The 19,998-nt window shown below is 44.1% G+C and overlaps 1 protein-coding gene across 1 annotated transcript in view; it reads right to left on the bottom strand.

Moving 5' to 3' along the window:
- CYFIP2 (cytoplasmic FMR1 interacting protein 2) overlaps positions 1-19,727 on the bottom strand; it is a 145,234-nt gene extending 125,507 nt beyond the window's left edge. Inside the window, exons 1-2 of the mRNA XM_082254618.1 lie at positions 19,661-19,727; positions 10,842-10,919 (exon numbers count right to left, since the gene is read on the bottom strand). The gene's annotated coding sequence lies outside the window, so the exon portion shown is untranslated. The remainder of the gene's footprint in view (positions 1-10,841; positions 10,920-19,660) is intronic.
- Between the last annotated feature and the right edge of the window lie 271 nt (positions 19,728-19,998).

The raw sequence follows: 19,998 nt of genomic DNA, 5'->3' as shown, positions 1-19,998 counted from the left end.
TCGTTAAAAAAAAAAACACCAAAAAGGACAAAAATCTTTCCCTTTGTTAGTAAACGCGATAACCTTTGCGCAAACCAATCAAAATATGATTTTTGCGATTTTTTTTACCAGACATATGTAGCATAAAACAATTTGGCCGAAAATGTTAAAAAATTTTGATTTTTACATTTTTTTTGGGGGAATTTCATATAAAAATAAGTGAAAAATATTCTTATTTTTGCAAAAATTACGCTCTTTTTTTGTTTATAGCGCATGATCAAAAAATCGCACAGGTGATCAAATACCACCAAAAGAAAGCTCTGTTTGTGGGAAAAAAAGGACGTCAAATTCGTACATTCATTCTTTTAACACATCATTATTCTTTTATGCATCACTATTTTATCACATCACTATTCTGTCACACATCACTATTCTGTCACACATCACTATACTGTCACTCATCATTATTCTGTCACACATCACTATACTGTTACTCATCACTATTCTGTGGCTAAGGTTGTTTAACACATTTATGGCAAGCATTCAAAAGAGCTAAGGATAAAAAAAGAGTGACAAATCATTGTGCAGGATCAGCTGGGAAACAAACCTCACAGCTAAAGCCACTTTAACACTTGTGCAACCTAAAAGTCGTACAATTTTGCTATGATTTTTTAAGTGATTTTGACGTGGTTTTGCTGCGATTTGACTGGACTTGAAGCAATGCCTGTGTAATATTGAGGTCTATGGACCTCAAAACACATCAAAGTCAGACAAAGTAGTGCAAGGACTACTTTGAAGTTGTTGCGACTTGAAGTCGCACAGATATGAACGGTACTCATAGGAAATCATAGAGTACGACTTGTCATGTGACTTTGCAGTCCCAAGTCGTACAAGTGTGAAAGGGGCTCTACCTGTCCTCTATTTTTAACTGGTGATCCTGCCAGTGACATACTTTATGCCACGGGTGCCCAACCTTGTGAAGAGCGAGGGCCAGTTAGGTGACTTGGTAATCAGTCACAGGCCCCAACAGGTCCGTGCCACTCTGCATATGTGGACAAGAACATAGCCCACTCTACTCTATGGGCCCTCCATTCTGATCTGTCTCGATGGAAGGGGACGAATCCCCTTCTGCTTCTTCTAGTGGAAGGGATTGGAGGTAGGCGGGTGTAAACGGACACAAATCCATTTACATCTGCTGCTCCACGAAGGTGAAAAGCAGACAGGTGGACCCGACCGAATCGATTATGTGAAAGGGGGTCTAAGGCTGCTTTCATACTGATGCGCTGTAGTGTACCTGCACCGTGGGTTCAGCGCAGTGCACCTGTGGCTTTCCTGGGGGTTACCTGCACTTTGCCATAGACTTCTAATATATCTTGCGGGTGTGGAGCACTTTCTGTGCAACAAAACTTGTGCATTCAGAAGTTTTGGTGCGCTTTCAGAAAGCCCACCCAACCCGCAGGTAATAAAAGAAGTCTATGAAAGCAGCCCAGTAACAGAACAGATATGTCCATAGATACAGTGTGATTTTAGAATATAAACTGACCTTTAATAATAATCTTCCATTCAAAAAATGTACTATGTTGCAGGTTATTGTAAACCCAACATTTTATATTCCTGATATGTATCTGCTGTACCATGTACTTGTATGAAAATGTCTCCTGTTCTCTTTGTATTGCTTCCTTTATGTGAAATCCCTGGTGTTCCTGCCAGTCCCTCTGGCTTTCTTATTCAACCAGTAGCAAAGTTCTTTTCTTGATTTATACCTACAGGTATGGCTTACCTGTAGTAGTAAATATCTCCTAAATGTGCACTGTTTAAGAAATATTTACTTTAGTAGCCAAATGTGACATCACCAGCGCATGCGCACTGCGCTCTCAATAGGCGGCATGCCGTCCATTGAGAGAGCCGTGCCACAGCTGTTACTCCAGCACACATGCACAGAAGTGACGTCATCATGGCTCTGCCATTCGAACGACCAAAGCCCATGAACCCGGAAGCAAGCCTGGGTGAAGATGGAAGCCCTGTGCTGGAGGGCTTAGTTTTGAGGTAAGTCTTTTATAATGTGCTAGTTTGGGATCCATACTAGCACATTATGCTCTTAACTTGTAGGGGAAAGATTTTTTTTGTGGTTCACTACCGCTTCAAAAACTGACTGCACTAGGCATGAGTGCACTGTATGGTCAGTTCTCTAGCTGTGCTGAGAACTCAGCTTGCTCTCCTCCAATGATCAGACTTACCCTGACATGCCCCCCCCCCCCACAGTGTGCTGCCATTTCTCCTCCTCCAGCTTTCTATGCAGTTGAGAACACAGGGCAGTGGTGGAACTATCAGGGTCGCAAAGGTCGCACTTGTGACCGGACCTTGTCATTCTGCCACTGTTGGAGGAAGGCCCAGTGGGGTTGCTTGCCGCAGGACTTTGAGCTGAGAGCATCTCTCTCGTACAGCTCAGAGCAGGAAATTAACAGTTCCCCCTCCCTTTCACTCTTCCCCCGCGTGGATGGGAGAGGAGAAAGCCAGTCTCCTCCTTATCCTCCCACCCCTCTCCTCCTGTGTGTACCACAGACAGAGTGAAGCTAAGCAGCTCACACTTCCCACGGTGCACACAGGAGGAGAGGGGTGGGAGGAGAAGAAGCAGACCGGCTCTCTTCTCTCTCATCGGTACGAGAGAGGGGTAAACTGTCAGTGCAGGCATCTGGGCTGTATGAGAGAGACCATCCCAGCTCAGAGTCATGCTGAGGAGGCATTGATGGACTGCACTGATGGGCAATGATAGGTGGCTTTGATGAGCACTGATAGGTAGCACAGGTGGTACTGAAATAAAAATATGCACTGTTACTGTACTAATGACACTGGCAGGGAAGGGGTTAACACCAGGGGTGATTAAAGGGTTAAATGTGTCCCTAGGGGGTGCTTTCTAACTGTGTGGTGCATGCACTTATGGAATGAACACAGAGACCTGTGTTCCTAACCACTTGCCTACTGTGCACTTAAACACCCTTCCCATCCAGGCCAATTTTCAGCTTTCAGCGCTGTCACACTTTGACTGACAATTGCGCGGTCATGCTACACTGTACCCATATGAAATTTTTATCATTTTTTTCACACAAATAGACCTTTCTTTTGGTGGTATGTAATCACCTCTGGGTTTTTTATTTTTTACAAAAAAAAGAATAAAGACAGAAAATTTTGAAAAAAAAAAAAGTTTTTCTTATTTTCTGCGAGTAAATTTTGAAAATTAATTTTTCTCCTTCACTGATGTGCGCTGATGAGGCGGCACTGATGGGCACTGATAGGCTGCACTGATGGGCACTGATGAGGTGGCACTTATGGGCACTGATGAGGAGGTACTAATATGCCGCACTGATGAGCACTGATAGGCGGCACTGAGAGGCGGCACTGAGAGGCGGCACTGAGAGGCGGCACTGATGAGCACTGATAGGCGGCACTGATGAGCACTGATAGGCGGCACTGATGAGCACTGATAGGCGGCACTGCTGGGCACTGAGAGGTGGCACTGCTGGGCACTGAGAGGCGGCACTGAGAGGCGGCACTGACGGACGGCACTGATGGGCACTGATAGGCGGCACTGATGGGCACTGGCGGATGGCACTGGACACTGATGGGTGGCACTGATGAGCGGCCCACACTCAGTGCCCATAGTGCTGCCAGTCAGTGCTCATCAGTGCCTAGATGAGCAGGCACTGATGGGCACTGACTAGCAGCACTATGGGCACTGATTGTGGGCATTGATGGGGGGCACTGATGGCGGGCACTGTGGGCACTGATGGGGGGGCACTGTGTGTGTGTTTTTACCTTCAGTAATCAGGGCACTGGTGATCGGTGCCCTGATTACATTCTCCTGTGTCCCTGGCGCTGTGAGGCTCCCCCTCCTTCCTCACACTGCAGGCTCCGTGTGAGGAAGGAGCGCCGGCGATGAGAGATGATCTCATATGTTTACATATGAGATCATTGCTCATTGGACGGCCCGATCACGTGGTGAATGGCCGCTGTGATTGGCCATTCACCACGATCTGTGATCGGCCGTGTCCAAGGGACACGGCCGACAAAGATTTTCCCCGCAGCGCGCTCGCGGGAGCGCGCTGGGGGCGTGTCACATGGAGGCCGTTTAAAAACGGCCTCCCGAAAATTCGAGTCCACGCTGCAGCCGTATATAGGCTGTAGCGCGGATGGGAAGAAGTTAAATAGGAGGAACACAGGATCCCTGTGTTCATTGCTGACAGAACAGCGGTCTGCCGTGTTTACAACAGCAGACCGCCATTCTGTCTCTATGGGGAGTGATCGCGGGTGCCCGGCAATTGGGGCCGCTGAACCCGCAGATCAGCTTCCCCTTTGGCAAATGGGCACGTGGGGGGAATTACAGTGTATAAAGTACTATTTTTACTTAGTTTAATCGGAACACATCTTGCATAAAAAAAAGAAAATGTTGCTTCTTTTTTATACAATTTTCTATGGCGGCTGGGTTACTTTCAGGGGAATTCTGGACTTCATTTACTCATGCTGGTGGCCAAGTTTCAAATATACATCTGTTGAGGAATTATGTGATATGAGAAGATTGCAATGTGCAGCTGGCCTTCTCCATCCTCTGCTCTCAGCTAGAAAAAGGCAGAAAAGTACAAATAAACAGGCATTTTCTAAGAAGTTGTCTAGTAAGCATTCCCTTCTTGTTTCCATCCAGACCCTTTTTTTGGAACCCCCGTTATCTTATACATGGATATCAGCAATGGGAAATTTCATGATGCGGAGGTAATCCGATTACTCACAGTGGAGAGTCCAATACAGATAAATGCCATTCATGTGCTTACAAAGTGAAAGAAGTTAAAATAATCAGACATTTCTGTATCCCTGCAGACAACAATGGAAAAGCTCTTGTAAAAACTGCCACAAGGCCCAGAGTAAATCCATGCATTGCAATGTTCTTCGCCCGGACTTTAATGGCACAATAGGAGCAGACAGACCTTTCAGCCCTCGTCACTTAAAACTGAAGTCCGGGCAAACAGCTAAAAACACAGATGAAATACATACATGGGAACCGTTTTACTTGCCAAAGTTTGTTTTGCTGTCCATCTACTCGTGAGGTTTACACAGCTCTGCCACACATATCCATCCACTCCTTAGGTTTCCCCAGCTCTGCCACACAGCACAACCCTGTCTGGCATGACAGAAGGACTCTTTTTTTTCTGCTGCAGTTACGTTACACTCAGGGCCGGCCCTACCATTGGACCAAGGCAGCACTTTGAGAGGGGCAGCAAATAGACACCCAGGCTTTTTTTCTTTAGCGTTTTTTTGTGTCCTCAGTTTGCCGCACGTTACCGGCGGCATTTCCCCATCTCTATCTGCAGCCCGTCGTGGAAACTGATAAGAATGGAGGTGAAGCATCTCCTCCTGAGAACATTCCTCACGTCATTGTGGTGTGCGCAATGACGTCAGACATCAGCGCACTCCATCTCACGCAGGGCAGGCTGGATCTTCTTGGGTGGTGAGCGTGGCAGACACAGGAGTGACAGGAGGACTGAGGACAGACAGTGGGTGTTTGGTGGACTGGTCTGGTGGTGAGTGATGGAAGACTATAACAGTATGTATAATTGTGACGAGACCCTTGTTCGCTCGCTTCCGCTCTCCCGACACTCCTCTGTTTCTAGTGAGTCAGCTTGCAGATCGCAACGTTTGATGGTTCGGTCAACCAAGGATCCGGGATCCGAACTACAGCTTTGTGCTGTCCGGAATCCATTAGAACACACACCAGGCAGGCTGTATGTAAGTTCAAACAGGAAGACAATTTATTGGAAGAACACAGCACACTTTTATACAGAATTTGGAACATCCTGTCCCCAACAACCGCTTTCTTATTGGTCAATTGTAAAGTACCTGCAGTTCCCCTTCTGGTCCTCCTTAGCCATGCAAATGAGGAATTGAAAATGAGTCAGCAGTGATTGGTCAGATAGCTTGACCAGAAGGACTGCCATGTGCAAGGAGACAGAAGCCCCCAGGGGGCAATCAATGTACACAATAGCCAGACACAGAACAATGGTTCCCTAACGAGCCCTCAATACACATTACTCTGAGTGTCAATACATCCCTTAGCAGACAGCAGGTGAGTTCATTAGCACACCCGACAATAGGTGAATGGAAAGCCACCTCAGACAAAAGCAACATTGTTAGACAGTCATTGAACTTCCTGGAATGACCATATTAGGAGTTGTACTTCCTGGTCAGAGACCTCATACTGACAAATATGAAGCAATTCAAACCATCACCCATCTGTCCTTAAATTCCAGTGACGGTGAGCACCGTCACAATAATATTTTCTAAATTTTATATTTATAAAAACGAATGAATGTGTGGACCTTTTGGTGGGCGTAATTTTTTTTTTTTTTTGGGGGGGGGGGGGGGCAGCATTTCATTCTTGGTCCAGAGCAGCACAATGTGTTGAGCCAGCCCTGGTTACACTCACAGGTCTTGTCTGCCCCAGCCAGTGACTGGACAGTGAAAGGAGAAGCAGCACATTTATGAGCTCATCTATCTGTCACTCTTCTTTCTTTCCTATCAGCACCACCTTTTTTCACTGCTGCACTATGATTGGCTGCTTGTGCTGCTTCTCCTTATCCTAGTCTGAGCCCTGCTGTACAGGTACTACTAGATTTTATATTTACTCTAAACTGTATGTCCACCCTAAAACAAAAATCCCTTCATCTATAGACATCCACGATCTAAGACAGGCATGTCCAACCTGCAGCCCTGAACCGCAGGCAATGCGGCCCACTGCCCCCCTGACAATTTTTTTTTTTGCTGGGGGGGAAGGAAGTCAGGTTGGGGGCATGGCCAAAGCAGCTTCCAACTAACGGTAGGCGGGGGGGGGGGGGGGGGGAGGCGAGCATGCGCAGTGTTTCTGACTCCTACCACCATGACCACTTCAAATCACTGATATGGTCCTGGTGGTTAGAGTCTTCCTTTATTATCTCTCAGAAGAAGTAAGCCTCTGTATACTGATTACATTTCATCTGATCATCCTCTAGTTGTGTTGAATTAGTGCAGGGGGCGCGGGAAGGGCGCGGCGGCTTTTTTTTCTACTTATATACCCTAACTATAGTATATATGTTATATGCGGCCCGAGAAAATTTCTCTATAATCAATGTGGCCCAGAGAAGCCAAAAGGTTGGACACCCATGATCTAAGACTAACCTATCTTGCCCTGTAAAGAAGAAAGTAGTATACAAAACTTTTTTGAAGCCGATCCGATCCAATCCGACCTCCAGCAGCGGAAGATCTGAAGAGGACAAAGCTGACAACGGCTGTGAAATGAATGGGGAGTGACGTCACCCATAGACCTAATATTGGCTTCCACAGTGAAGCCGTGGCCGACAGCTCAGTGTGGGATCGGGTCAGATGGGCTTCAGAAAAGGTAAGTATACCGATTTCTTCTTTACCGGGCTAGATAGGTTAGTGTTAGATCGTGGATGTCTGTAGATTCAGGGATTTTAGTGTTAGGGTGGACTTACACTTTAAACAAGCAAACCTGTTAACCTCCCTGGCGGTATGATTATGTCAGGAATTACATACCAAAAGCGGTACAATTCTTTTCATGGAAATTTGGCGTTATGTATTATAGGCCTACAATTCTTAGTAATTACTGACTTAAACCTGACCAAAACAAGACTCTAGTAGACATCCCAGATGTGATAAATTTGAAACACAAACGCATGAATTATAATTGAATCAATAATATAATTTTATATATATATATATACATATATATATATATATATATATACATATATACACATATATACATATATATATATGCGTATATATATATATGCATATATATATATATATATATATATATATATAAAATATAAAATGTGTTATGTATTTGTGTTTTGTGCAACGTTTTTTTTTTTTTTTTCGAATTTCCCTCCCTAGTTCCGCTCCCATGCAGCATTGCTGCTGCAGGGAACGGAACTAGGAAGTCATCACACCGACGGAGGACGGAGGAGCGGCGGGACTCTCGGCTGGCGGTCACAGCAATGAGAGATCATCGCTGGATCGCCAGGAGAAGGTAAGAGAACACCGCTGCGCTCTCTGCACATTCACCCCGAGCGTGACTCGGGGTTACCGCTCCTGATAGAAAAAATCAACCCTGAGTCACGCTCGGGATCACCGCCAGGGAGGTTAACCTTTTCACTGATGTTGATGTAAAGATATTGCTGCTACAAATAGGGGGCACTTTGGCACAATGGCCAGGGCTGCAACAGGCAAACAGAGTGGCATAGAATTGCAGGTAGGGTTAAACTCTGGTTTTAAAAGAAATCTATTTAACCACTTCCTGCCCGCCCTATAGGCAATTGACGGCGGGAAGGTGGTTACATTATCCTGACCCGCCGTCATATGACATTGCACAGGAGAATGCGCTCTGCGTGCCCCCAGCGCCAGCTAATATTTCATAATCAGTTACAGCATACAGCTTTTTTTTCCCCTTTTGGGATAAAGATTTTACATAAATAAATAAACGCTGACCATTCTAAGCACCCCTGTCAGTGGTAAATGGTTAGTCTCATCTCTGTAACTAATAGATCTGCGGGACAGCTTGTTCTTTTGAGAAAAAACAGACTTACTGGCTGGATCAGTAGGTGAAAATAAAAGAAAGCCTAAAAAAACAAACAAATGCAACATATCTAAGAATTGGGAAGCTGCAATATAATAAATGTTTGCTTTGGGTTTAATACTGCTTTAAGTGTGTTTATATTTGGAGCATTTACATGTGAGCAGTGAGGGGCTGACAACGCATCAAAGCATACAAATGATGCATTTTCATTGCCGTAGACTTCTGCAAACCTCACAGTGCTGTACAATGGGAAAAAAAGACAGGTCATATTTCTCAGATCATGCTGCAAATCAGTGCCTAGATGTGAAAATCATTTATTGATAACATTAGGACTATGTGCACATCCACTGTAATACATTGCAACACTTGCCCCTAAGTGTGTGTATAGAGCAGTGATGAGGAACCTTGGCACCCCAGATGTTTTGGAACTACATTTCCCATGATGCTCAGCTACACTGCAGAGTGCATGAGCATCATGTGAAATGTAGTTCCAAAACATCTGGGGTTCCTAGGTTCTCCATCACTGGTACAGAGCATGCCCAAGCAAGAGAACCTGTCCCTTTACCCTAAATCACATGTGTCAAACACAAGGCCCGCGGGCCGAATCTGGCCCTCCAGGCTATTTCATGTGGCCCTCGCACCTCTCCTGCAGCTGCAGGTGAGTTCCAGCCCTCCTTTGGTCCTCCTCTAGACCCTGCACTTTCTGCTTCCCAGCAATGCCCCAGCTTCTTCTTCCCAGCAGCAGCACAAGGTAAGGGGGGTGTACTGTGATGTAAGGAAGGGTGGGGAACTGTTGACTTCTGATGGTGGGGGAACTCTTGACTTCTGATGGTGGGGGAACTCTTGACTTCTGATGGTGGGGGAACTGTTGACTTCTGATGGTGAGGGAACTGTTGACTTCTGATGGTGGGGGAACTCTTGACTTCTGATGGTGGGAGAACTCTTGACTTCTGATGGTGGGGGAACTCTTGACTTCTGATGGTGGGGGAACTCTTGACTTCTGATGGTGGGGGTAACTCTTGACTTCTGATGGTGGGGGTAACTCTTGACTTCTGATGGTGGGGGTAACTCTTGACTTCTGATGGTGGGGGAACTCTTGACTTCTGATGGTGGGGGTAACTTTTGACTTCTGATGGTGGGGGAACTCTTGACTTCTGATGGTGGGGGAACTCTTGACTTCTGATGGTGGGGGAACTCTTGACTTCTGAAGGTGGGGGGAACTCTTGACTTCTGATGGTGGGGGTAACTCTTGACTTCTGATGGTGGGGGTAACTCTTGACTTCTGATGGTGGGGGTAACTCTTGACTTCTGATGGTGGGGGAACTCTTGACTTCTGATGGTGGGGGTAACTTTTGACTTCTGATGGTGGGGGAACTCTTGACTTCTGATGGTGGGGGAACTCTTGACTTCTGATGGTGGGGGAACTCTTGACTTCTGATGGTGGGGGTAACTTTTGACTTCTGATGGTGGGGGAACTCTTGACTTCTGATGGTGGGGGAACTCTTGTCTTCTGATGGTGGGGGAACTCTTGACTTCTGATGGTGGGGGAACTCTTGACTTCTGATGGTGGGGGAACTCTTGACTTCTGATGGTGGGGGAACTCTTGACTTCTGATGGTGGGGGGGCTCTTGACTTCTGATGGTGGGGGGGCTCTTGACTTCTCATGGTGGGGGGGCTCTTGACTTCTGATGGTGGGGGGGCTCTTGACATCAGATGTAAGAGGGGATGGGGTGCTCTGGACATCTAATCTTACAGATTCAACCGGCTCTTTGAGGGCAATCATAATGCTTATGTGGCCCGAGAAGAAATTGAGTTTGACACCCCCACCCTAAACGGTTCGTTCAGTGATAATATAATACATATATCAATGATATATGACAATATACTGTACAATAACTTTATATTCGTTGAAATGTAGACACCAAATCCTACTAAGTATTCTATACACTACACACTTTCAATTGTGTGCATGATCTATCCAATCCCTTTTAAATTGGTCCTATTAAAAATTAACCAACTGAAACACTTTTAGGCTTTCCATCATCAGTAAGCAGGGATAATTCCTCTGTGTGAGGTCCTCTCCATGAAAGACATTATTGCATGTTGCCATGGTAACGCGGTTAAAAGATTCTTTAAAAGAGCCTAAAATACATTTCCCCCTCCCCACCCATTACACCAATACGATTTAATAATACGAGCTGATAATGGTTTATACCATGGGGTTTTTGTGTGAGTTTACCTAAAGAAAAAGAGGTGAATCCAAGCAGTTCTTGTGATCTTCGTCACAAGGGAAGGATCATCGATTGTTTTCTGCGAGCTACAAGAAAATAAAAAAATAATGTTACAAAATAAGAACTAGTGAGCATTGAAAAAATGTTACCATATCTAAGTGCTATGAATATTATACACTATATTGTCAAAAGTATTGGGACGCCTGCCTTTACACGTACATGAACTTTAATGGCCTCCCACAAGTTCCTTCACCCCAACCTCACTCAATTATGTCTTTATGGACCTTGCTTTGTGCACTGGTCCAAATCATATGATGGAAGGTGGATTATGGTGTGGGGTTGTTTTTCAGGGGTTGGGCTTGGCCCCTTAGTTCCAATGAAGGGAACTCGTAAGGCATCAGTATACCAAGATATTTTGGACAATTTCATGCTCCCAACTTTGTGGGAACAGTTTGGAGTTGGCCCCTTCCTGTTCCAACATGACGCAGGGTCCATAAAGACATGGATGAACGAGTTTGGGGTGGAGGAACTTCACTGGCCTGAGCTCAACCCGATAGAACACCTTTGGGAAGAATTAAAGCAGAGACTGTGAGCCAGACCTTCTTGTCCACATCAGTGACTGACCTCACGAATGAAAGAAGGGTCAAACATTCCCATAGACACACTCCTAAACCTTGTGGACAGCCTTCCCAGAAGAGTTGAAGCTTTTATAGCTGCAAAGGGTAGGCCAACTCAATGTTGAACCCTACGGACTAAGACTGGGATGTGCGTGTAAAGGCGGGCGTCCCACTACTTTTGGTAATATAGGGGTTTATATACTAAAGCTAGAGAGGGCAACATTTGTCACAATTCTGCAGATAAACCAATCAGCTTCTAACCTCAGCTTATTTAATTAAGCTTTAGCAATAAAACCTGGAACTGATTGGTTTCTCTGCAGAATTGTGACTAATTTTGCCCTCTCTAGCTTTAGCAAATAAACCCCATAGTGTACATATACAGCAGGGATCTCCAAACTACGGCCCTCCAGCTGTTGCGGAACTACACATCCCATGAGGCATTGTAAAACTCTGACATTCACAGACATGACTAGGCATGATGGGAATTGTAGTTCCTGATCAACTGGAGGGCCATAGTTTGAAGACCCCTGATATACAGTATGTAAAGTTACCAAACCACTGCAGTAAATTAAATATTTTATATATAAAGAAAAATGAATCTATAGCTTCTGGTGGAAGGGATATTAAAATCTCATCCCACCTTTTTTTTGCACACATTTGAAAAATCATTTTAGGCCTGAAAATTAGTTAAAACCCTTAAACAATATATCTTTTCTAAAAGCAGAGACTCTGAAGAATAAAATAGTGGTAAATTCAAATTTTTTATGTCACCTGATATTTGTACAACAGTTTGCCAAGCACAAATTTCAGTAAAAAACACACTAAAGTTTATTTTACGGAACAAACCCCCCCCCCCCCCCCCAAATATTTTACACAAATTGATGGCAAAATATAAAACATGAGGTTGTGCTGAGTAAATAGATATCGAACATGCCAAGCTTTATAAATGTACACGTCCGTAGAACAACAACAAATTTTAGTAACCTAATTTTTCAATTTAAAAACACTTTAACCACTTCTGGACAGGAAGCATTTGCCCCTTAACCTTCCTAGCGGTATTCCCGAGCGTGGCTCGGGGTTAAATTTCAGTGCCAAAAGCGGTAACCCCGAGCCACACTCAGGGTACCGCTAGGAAGATCGCTGGATCCTGGTAGAGGGGTTACTTACCTTGTCACTGGGATCCAGCGATGTATCCCGGCAGTGTGTGGCGGTGGATCTTCCTCCCGATCCTCTGTGTGCCCCGGCTTCCGCCTTCTGCGACGTGACGTTCGCAGGGGGATGGAACCGGCGGCAAATTCAAATGTAAAACACACCAAACACACTGATACAATGCAAAATAAAATATAGTCACATTAGTTTGCCCCCAGTGCCCTTTCCTGCAGTTTTACTGTACTTTTTATATAAATATATATATATATATATACACACATATATATATATATATATATATATATATACATACATACGATACGTATATATATATATATATATATATATACAGGTCCCTCTAAAAAAATTAGCATATTGTGATAAAGTTCATTATTTTCTGTAATGTACTGATAAACATTAGACTTTCATATATTTTAGATTCATTACACACAACTGAAGTAGTGCAAGCCTTTTATTGTTTTAATATTGATGATTTTGGCATACAGCTCATGAAAACCCAAAATTCCTATCTCAAAAAATTAGCATATTTCATCCGACCAATAAAAGAAAAGTGTTTTTAATACAAAAAAAAAATTATGTTCAGTTATGCACTCAATACTTGGTCAGGAATCCTTTTGCAGAAATGACTGCTTCAATGCTGTGTGGCATGGAGGCAATTGGCCTGTGGCACTGCTGAGATGTTATGGAGGCCCAGGATGCTTCGATAGCGGCCTTGAGCTCATCCAGAGTGTTGGGTCTTGCGTCTCTCATTTTTTGAGAGGGACCTGTATATATATATATATATATATATATATATATATATATACAGTACATACATACATACATACATACTTTAACTTATTTACAGTTTTTTATTATATTTTAATTTATGATTTTTTGTTTCAAACTTTATCATACCCGAGATGTTATAAAGAAGAACGCACAGTAAAAAAAATAGTTGGTTTGGGCTGCTCATTCTTAAGAATTCCATGCAAAATAATGGTACCGCTTTCAGCACCTAAAATCCGAAAAAATCATACCGCCAGGGAGGTTAATGACCAGGCCATTTTTTGCAATTCGGCACTGCATTACTTTAACGGAAAATTGCGGGGACGTGCGACGCTGTACCGAAATAAAATTGATGTCCTTTTTTTCCCACAAATTTTGGTGGTATTTGATCACCGCTGCGATTTTTATTTTTTGCACTACCTTTCAGGCCAATTTGTATTCGGCTACATATTTTTGGTAAAATAAAAATTGAAATAAGCGTATTTTGATTGGTTTGCACAAAAGTTATCGCATCTACAAACTAGGGGAAAGATTTATGTCATTTTTCTTTTTCTTTTTTTTTTAGTACTCTGCGACTTTTAGCGGGACTGCAACGTTGCGCCGGACAGATCGGACCCCTAACTGACATTTTTGACACTTTTGGGGGGACCAGTGACATTACTACAGTAATCAGTGCTAAAAATATGCACTGTTACTGTATTAATGACGTTGGCAGGGAAGGGGTTAACCCAGGGGTGATCAAAAGGTTAAGTGTGAGCCTAGGGGATTGTTTTCTAACTGTATGGGGGATGGGCTTGTGAAATGACCACAGAGACCTGTGATCTTTTATAGCAGGATCACAGGCACTCTGAGATCATTTCAGAGAGAAGAACGTTCGGCTGTGTTTACAACAGCTGACTGTCCTTCTCTCTCAGCAGGGAGCGATCGTGAGTGCCCGGGGGCAATTGCGATCGCCGGTCCCATGGATCGGCATTCCTGCTGCCCAGTGGGGGCGGAGGTGCACTGCCGGCGGCGCACGCTTGCCTCCCAGCACCACGCGTGCAACCGACGTAAAGCTATGTCGTTTCACGCAGCCGAGCCAGCCTGCCGCAGTAAAATTGCGGCGGACGGTTGGCAAGTGGTTAAAGGCCCCATTGGTCATCATTTTAGGGTTATGATCAATGGCCCTGGAATTATTGCTTCCACTCTGGCATGTGTAGCAACAATTAAAATGTGTAGCACAAGCAACATTTTCATATGTAGGTGCCCCTGGCATATGTATGTATATGGGGTGGGGCAGGCTCAACATTTATTTTTTTTTGGGGGGGGGGGTTTAGGTGTATGGATTTACTTATTTTTTGACACTTGTTTTGTCACTAAAATTTTATTTATTTTATGTATGACATAGGGGGACAAAAGTTCATGGCCAGAGGTTTGGAGAAAGTGGTGACTGGGTGGCTGTACAACTGCCTGATCGCTTCCATCAGAAAGCTGACCCTCGGCTTGTGGAATATACAGTACACACTCCCAGCCACTGTAGCTATCACAAGTGTGTGTGAAAAACCTGCTGCCGCCAAAGTAAAGTTGGGTACACACAGTTTTTTTTTCCGTTCGACCAGTGTGTGCTGGTTTTCCAGCATGCCCGCTCCACAGAAGCCAGTCGCTAGACCAGACAGCAGTACACATGGCCTGAAAGTCATTTCAGGCCATGTGTACTGGGCTTAAAGTAGTTCTAAAGGCACAAGGTTTTTTACCCCAACTACTTGACCTCCAGAAAATGTATCCCCCCTTCATGACAAGGCCAGTTTTTGCAAACGGCACTGCGTTACTTTAACTGACAATCGTGCGGTCATGTAACATTATACCCAAAAAAAAAAATGTATGTTATTTTTTCCCACAAATACAGCTTTTTTTGGGGGTATTTGATCCGATTTTTTTTTTTTTTTGGCGCTATCAACAAAAAAAAACCAATATTTTTTACTTTCTGCTATCAAACATATTCAATAAAAAAAATGCAAAAAAATCAAATTTTTTTAAAAATTTAGGCCAATATGTATTCTGCTACATGTTTTTGGTAAAAAAAAAAAAAATCCCAGTAAGCGTATATTGATTGGTTTGCGCAAAAGTTATCACGTCTACAAACTATGGGATATATACTACAATTTTAATACGTTTTTTTTTTTTGTTTTACTGTATACTGCGGCCAGAAGGTAGCGACAGCCATCTTGGTACACCCCGCACTGCTCAGTGCCAAACTGATTATATAGCTTGCAGTGACATAGTCTCTTTCAGTATATAAGGTTAACAGCTAAAATATGTGTGAAATTGAAGAGTTTCTTGGGCGTAAGAAGATGTCCTGTATAATAAAATAAAATAATAAGAAATTCTATATCTATAGATATAAAAGCAAATTCAGGCAGCAGACGAAGCCGAAAAAGACATCCCCTGAAGTAATGTCCATCTAACAAATGTAAAAAAAAGAGAAGGGCTACAATGTAAACCTGAGAGTAATTGTAACAATAAACATTTATCACACTCAATTTGTAAGTAATGGCCCTTTCCCACTTCTCTGGTACGGTTTCCCCGCAGCGCAGGTGCAGCTGAGTGTACCTGCAGTTTTCGTGGGGATACCCGCACTTTTCCAATAGACTTCTATTAGAGCAGGCATTTTTGGTGCGTTTTCTGAAAGTGCAAAAAGTCCTGCATGCCACATCTTTGGTGTGCTTTTCTAAAATGCAACAAAAATGGCAGATGTAATAAAAGTCTAATGGAAAGAGAACGAAAACTGCGAGCATACTGCGCTGCATCTGTGCTGCAGGAAACCTCATAGGAGCAGAGTGGAAGAGGTCTAATAATAACAATAGTGGTGCCGGTTACTGCCGCTACCTATCAGATTCTGCAACCGGAAGAGACGTTTAGACGAGAAAACTTACTGCGCATGAGCCATGCGTTCCAACATGGCCGCTATGCATTCCAATAGGTTTCCTAATGTGACAGAACACGAAGCAGCAGCAGACATCTTCTTACACCCACGCAAGTCTTGAATTTTACATTTATTTTAGCAGTAAACTGACCTTATAGACTGAATAACAGTATTACATTTCTATTATTTATGTAATATAGTAAATATAGCGAGAAACCTGCAGGTAGAAGGTGGCAACGGCCATCTTGGTACACCTCGCACTGCTCAGCGACAAACTGATTATATAGTGAAATAGACTATTTCACTCGGTCGTGGTGAAATAGTCTATTTCAGAATATAAGGTGAGTTTACTGCTAAAATCAGTGTGAAATTCAAGAGTTGCGTGGGTGTAAGAAGATGTCTGCGGCTGCTTCGTGTTCTGTCACATTAGGAAACCCACTGGAACGTATAGCGGCCATGTTGGAACAGATGGCGCATGCACAGTAAGTTTTCTCGTCCGAATGTCCCTTCTGGTTGCAGAATCTGATAGGTATCACTATTCTGATAGAACACTGGCACCTCAAAATAGAGGAAAACAAGATAAAAAATGAATAAAACCTAATATTAAAAAAAGCATGAATAAATCAATCACACAAAACAAATTTATTACTATAAAATTGAACAAATAAATCAGTAAATTAAATACATCCACAATCAGAGTAATTTACTAAGGAGTTAAGAATCTTCATTCAATAAATGTTATTAATATTCACTTCAATTATCCAATCAAACTCACATGACTGGAAAACGAAAGTGAATATTCGCTTCCTCACCGCCTGTCAGCAGCCTCTGGAGAGCATTTGGAAGCGGGCTTCAGAGGAAAGGGAAAATCTACCCTAAAGCCTAGTACACACGTAGCGATCGTCGACCGAACGATCGGCCGTCTTTTGTCCAGGGCTGTCGTGTCTGTTGAAAACTGCAAAAGACTGCACACAAATTTTGTCGGCCAACAACAGCCGACTGCAGAAGTGATGTCATGTGATGGTTAACTTTCCTTGTCTTTTTTCTTTTCTGAGCATGCCCAGTCTTGCTAATCTGCTGTCTGTCGGCCGAAATCTGTACTGACTGGCGAACAATGGGCCGTTCTGGTGTTGGCCAACAAAAATTTTAATGTCTGCACACCCGATTCTGTTCGGCCGAAAATGCGCTGTCGGTTGTCGGAATCATCATACTAACAAGCCGACAAACGGCCGATCGTTCGGCGGCCGAATATTTACGGCCGACAATCGGTACGTGTGTACGGGGCTTAAGTAAGGACGGCGTAGGCCATAGGGAATGGCCACCTACTGCCTCCTGGGATGTTCGTGTCACACACCTCAGGTTGCATTGTTTCTGTGAGGGTTGAAAAATCGCGCAGTTTTGCACCTAGCAGAGGACTGGGGTTTGTCTGCTCATGCACGGGACCCCACATATGCGCAGGCAGTTTACTGGTCTCTGGAAGGTATTCAGGACACGGCAGAGACCTACGGCATGTCTGCTCAAGTGTGGAATCTTTCAGCGCACATGTGTGTGAAAATCAGGATGGAACAAAAATCTCCTCGAACTTAAAGTGTTACTAAACCTGCATTCACTATATCTGGTCTGGACAGTACACAGAACATGGAAACGCAATTATTTTAGTAAATATAAACTGCTAAATACCTTTTCTCATCAGCAGTATATAGCAGTCTTGTGACTTGTATCAGTTCCTAGTAAAGCTTGTAGGAGGAGTTTTCATTCTCCCCTGACCCTCTGTCTGGACATGTCTGGACAGTGCTGATTGGCCCTGTGCTGATCACATGCACTCTCCCAAAAAAAAAAAAAAAAACTCTAGCAAAACACACCAAACTGAGCATGTACAGCCCGTCCCCTGGCTCTGTAAATATCAGACTATTTTTTGGAGACAGTGAAAGAAGCGGAGGATCAGAGAGACAGGATGAAACTGCCTTTATACAAAATGCAAAAGATTACCCCTTAGGTTCCACAGTGAGCATAACAAACATACTTTAATGCATATATAAGCTGATTTTACTGTTGTGGGTTTAGTAACACTTTAAGTTTCAAAATGGCGATGTGTAAGCAGAGAGAGCTTTGGCAGCAAGGAAGACAACGCTGGACTCCATGGCCCAATATCATATGGGGACAATTATAGGGTGTCATCTGCCGCTACATAGAAGAGACTGGAGGGTCCGATTAGGTCTGCTGGGGGTGTCAGTGTAAAGTTGATGACACCCCCAGATTTGTTCGCAGATCAAAGTGCAAACTGTGAAATGTGCAGGAATCGGATCGCATAGGTGTGAACCCCCATGCGATCTGATTCCAGTGCGAACCAAAAAAAGGGGCCTGCACCATTTTGGTGCGAATACAATGCGATTTCAGCCATATATTTTGCATGGCTAAAATCGCATTGCATGTGATCTGCACAGCAATGCGGTGCAAATCGCATGTGATGTCTGGCATCGCGCTAGTGTGAACCGGCACTAAGGCCCCGTTCACATTGCAGCGACCCGACTTTGCCGGGCGACCTCACAGGTCGCGCTGTTTGCCCCGCGACCTCGGAGCGGCCGGCACGGATTTTATAACATTGAAGTCTATGCAGGTCGCCCCAAAGAAGCTCCGGACCCTTTTTCTAAGTCGGAGCGACTTGTGTCGCACCTATTAGAATGGGTCCATAGCTTCTGTATGGCAGGCGACCTACGGCGACCTGTGAGGCGACCAGGTCGCCTCACAGGTCGCCCCAGTGTGAACGGGGGCTAAAAAATATTGTTTTTTTTTTTGGCGGTCTATTTTTGTTTCTTGCACAAAATATAAAAACAGCAGAGGTGATCAAATACCACCAAAAGAAAGCTCTATTTGTAAGAAAAAAGTTACATTCATTTTATTTGTGTACAGCGTCGCACTGCCGCGCAATTGTTAAAGTAACGCAGTGCCGTATCGCAAAAAATGGCCTGGTCATGAAGGGGGGTAAATCTTCTGGGGTTGAAGACGATTTACATAGTTACCAATTCCCAGAAAAAATGTCACATTTATAGATTTGCGTGCTGGCTGCCATAGTAACTTGTGTGCTACCCCTGCCTGGAGGGCAACTTACAAACAGCAAGGCACTAGGAAACTATGGCCTTCATAGGAAGCCATTGCACATTGCACTGCTACATGATATGAGCCCAGAGGACCTCTGATTTCCCTGGTTTCCATCTTTTATACACAATGATTACAATATAAATGCAAACATCACATACAGCGCAGTACTATGTAACATACAGCTCTAATTACATAGAAGGCCAACTGAAAACGATACATTTCCTTCCTATATTGAGGCATCTGACCAAGACGCGTACATAACTGTGTTTACCTCTCCTGGGAGGGGGTGCTGCAGCCCCCAGCTTGGTGTGGGTGGATGTTTCTGTCTCAGATGCTGCGGATGTAAGAGCTGTATAGTGAGATCAGTCAGCTAAGCCTAGCTAAGCCCATCCCTTCCTGTCTGAGCACCTGCTGTACATGTATGCTGATCATACTGCTCATACTGACACAGGGGAATACAGCCTGGCCTACTGGAGCACAGCAACGCTAAACCAGGAAGGAAAGAACAAAAAAAAATCCATCACCCGATATATAATTATTATATAAGATAATGTCATCTGGTACCCAGAGCTAAGGAGAATGCGCAGCGTGCGCAGTAGGGAACCCGGT

Source organism: Pelophylax lessonae, assembly GCF_965119305.1.
Source record: "Pelophylax lessonae genome assembly, chromosome: 4".
Taxonomy (NCBI): Eukaryota; Metazoa; Chordata; class Amphibia; order Anura; family Ranidae; genus Pelophylax; species Pelophylax lessonae.
The sequence above is the reverse complement of the archived record's forward strand: the minus strand, read 5'-3'. Positions and strand labels throughout refer to the sequence as shown.